Here is a 3,188-nt window from a genome sequence, read left to right on the forward strand (position 1 = left end):
TTTACTTTATATGGTGTTTGGGTATTGATGCAAATCTATTCCATTTCTTAAACCTGTTATTCTGGAATCTGCCAAATAAAATATGAGGAAAATATGTATATATTGACAGTATAATGTTAATACATAGATATTACACTTAGGCTTTGTTTGGGAGTTAAGAGTGAAAGGAAATGAGAGGATGAGAGGGTAAAGAAGGGGGAGGAAGGAGAAGGGAGGGCAAATCCAACTAAACCTCTCGCTTGTTTGGGAGTGTGAAATTTAGATAGGAGGGGATGAAGGGTTAATGTAATACAAAAATACTATTTTACCCCCCTCTCCCTTTAATAAATCAATAGTATGTTATGTATTATATGTTATAGAATAATATTAGTAAGGGTAGTTAGGTAATTTGGCTTATTTTCCTCCCAAAACACCCCAATTTGGGGGAACTAGGTATTTTGGCATTTGGAGGGTTTGAGGGGGTTTGAAAAATCCTTCAAAACCCTCCCATCTCCTCCACTAAACTCCCAAAGAAGGGAATCCCTCTCCTAAACCCTCATCTTCCTTCCCTCCATCTCCAAAATGGTACTCCCAAACACACCCTTAAGATATAAACAAAAATATCTTTTAAATACATTCTTACAAAATAATGATTGTTTATAAATTTTTATAGTCAATATATTACATTCTTTGTTTAAGATGGTCAACATTTTTTAGTTTTTGGTTTTGAAATGTTATTTTAAAACATTTTCTTTTACAAGAATGACTTTGTGTCTATTTTCAAAATAAACATTTCAATTTCCAAATTAAGTATAAAAGATTAATGAATTCTTATGATGGGAAGTTATTAGAAAGATGTATTACTAAGTGTAAATACCTCATTTTGACCAAGGTATTTTTTTTTAAAATGCAAAAATCAGATTTTGAAGGGTTGTGGTAAATGGGTTTTTCCCCCTAGCCCAACCAAGTTAGGGTAACTTAACCCTAATCTTCACTATTATAAGCCAAAAATAGTAAAAAAGAGACACAAAAAAAGAGAACCAGAAAAAAAAAAAAAGAGAAGAGGCAAAGAGACATACACAAAAGAGGCAAGTAGAAGAAGAAGGAAGCAAGGAGAAGCAACTTGAACCATCATTTTCTTCACCCACCCATAAAGTTGATAAAAAAGGTTTGTGCTCTACTTTTATATTTTGTTTTTGCTACCATGTATATCATTGAGGTGTAAGAGTTTGTTCCTTGTGGTTTGAAAAGGGTGGTGGTGGTGGTGTGCCGCCACCCACGATGGTTGTTTGGCCATGGGAGCCATCCACACCTCCTCACTTTTGTGTCCATCTCCTTATAGTATTGGTGGTTGCCCCCTTATGGAGCCTCCATGTCCTCAGCCACGTCCAGGGGATAGTGGCTTCGCCGCCGCCGCCACTGCCACTGCCGGCGGCGGCGCAGTTCCCACCATGAAAGGGGTTCCCATGGTGCTCACCCCTAAACCCTAAACCCCAAATTGATTTTAACCTAAACCCCCAAATTGATTTTAACCTAAACCCCTAGATTGATTTTAACCCTAAACCCCTAATTTAATTCTTTTACCTTGTTCCTGTTTAGTGCTTAGTTTGTCTTCTTTTATTTATTTATTTATTCTCATTTCTTCTTCCGTCACCACTGTATGTGGTTCTTTATATGTATGTTTTGCTATTTTATTAATTATTTGTTTTATAACTATTTTTTTTATTCAATAGTAAATACATATATATAAAATACAAATGAAATTTATATAAATCAATAAGAGATAGTGCACTATGGGACTAGTTCCCTGTCGCATTATCTTGAATTGACATTTTTTAAATTAAATCAATAAGAGATAGTGTACTATGGGACTAGTTCTCTGTCGCATTATCTTGAATTGACATTTTCTAAATTAAATCAATAAGAAATAGTGCACTGTGGGACTAGTTCCCTGTCGCATTATCTTGAATTGACATTTTATAAATTAAATTAATAAGGGGTGGTGCACTATGAGACTAGTTCCCTGTCGCATTATCTTGAATTGACATTTTTTAAAATAAATTCAAGGAGAGGTAGGGCATTATGGGACTCGTGCCCTGTCGCGTTATCTCGAAATGGGACTCGTGTCTTGTCGCGTTATCTCGAATTGTCGTTAAAAAAAATATAATTTAATCAAATCAAACTTATTTTAGAAAGAAATACGTAGCCTTGATTTCTCTATTGCAGCTAGGGATACGTAGGAGCGGTTATTTCTCTGTCAGGCACAAAAAAATAAAAAAAATATATTCTCTCTCTTTATTTTGTTTAATAATGTGAGGATAAGATTAAATGTTTTGAATAAATATCCACATAACTGATCTAGGTACCGTTTTTTTACAACGGACGGTATGAGGTGCCTAATACCTTCCTTATCCGTAACCGACTCCCGAACCCAATTTCTATTTTTTGAGTGAACCAACTATGTTTTCAAATATCGGTTTTTCATGTTTTCCTTCTAAAAAACATCGATGGCGACTCCATTAAATTTAATTGCATGTTTCTCATTGCATCCATAAAAAAGGGTAGCGACAGTATGGCGACTCCACTGGGGAGATGCTCAGAGTCAAGCCTTATAAGATTAATTATGTGGATATTTAGATCATTATTTTAATTTTATCGTTCCATTTTCTTGTTATTATTTACTGATTATTTATTTATTTTTTATTATTATTTTGAAAATAATTCGTGTACATAGAATTTGTGTTTTGCTGCTGTTGTACAGGTTCTGGGGGTTATTTTTGTTTTGGTGCATTCGAGTTATCAAGGTTTGTACACTCCCTCACACACTTCACTATCATGCATGGTTACTTTCGGCCATCTACCGGACCTATTTACCTATTGTTAGGGGTACATTGGCTTGTCGTCATTGGGCCTTCATGCATATTTCGATATTGCGCTGATGTACCACTCGGATTGTTACTGGGTATTACGGATATGGCCCCCATGGTGTCTCGTACATCTTCGTGTCATATTTGTGATATCCGGGTCGTCAGCTTTCACTAGTGACAGCAGTCCGGGAACCTAGATGAAGTCTAGTACCACCAAAATTTTACATGTACAGACATTAGAAAGGGGTAGCGACTCTTATCCTCATCCACATTCTCATCCTCATCCAATCCTCATCCTCATTTTACTCCTCATCCTATCCTCATCCTCATTCTCGTCCTCAT

This window comes from Lupinus angustifolius, chromosome LG11 (assembly GCF_001865875.1).
Source record: "Lupinus angustifolius cultivar Tanjil chromosome LG11, LupAngTanjil_v1.0, whole genome shotgun sequence".
Classification (NCBI taxonomy): domain Eukaryota; kingdom Viridiplantae; phylum Streptophyta; class Magnoliopsida; order Fabales; family Fabaceae; genus Lupinus; species Lupinus angustifolius.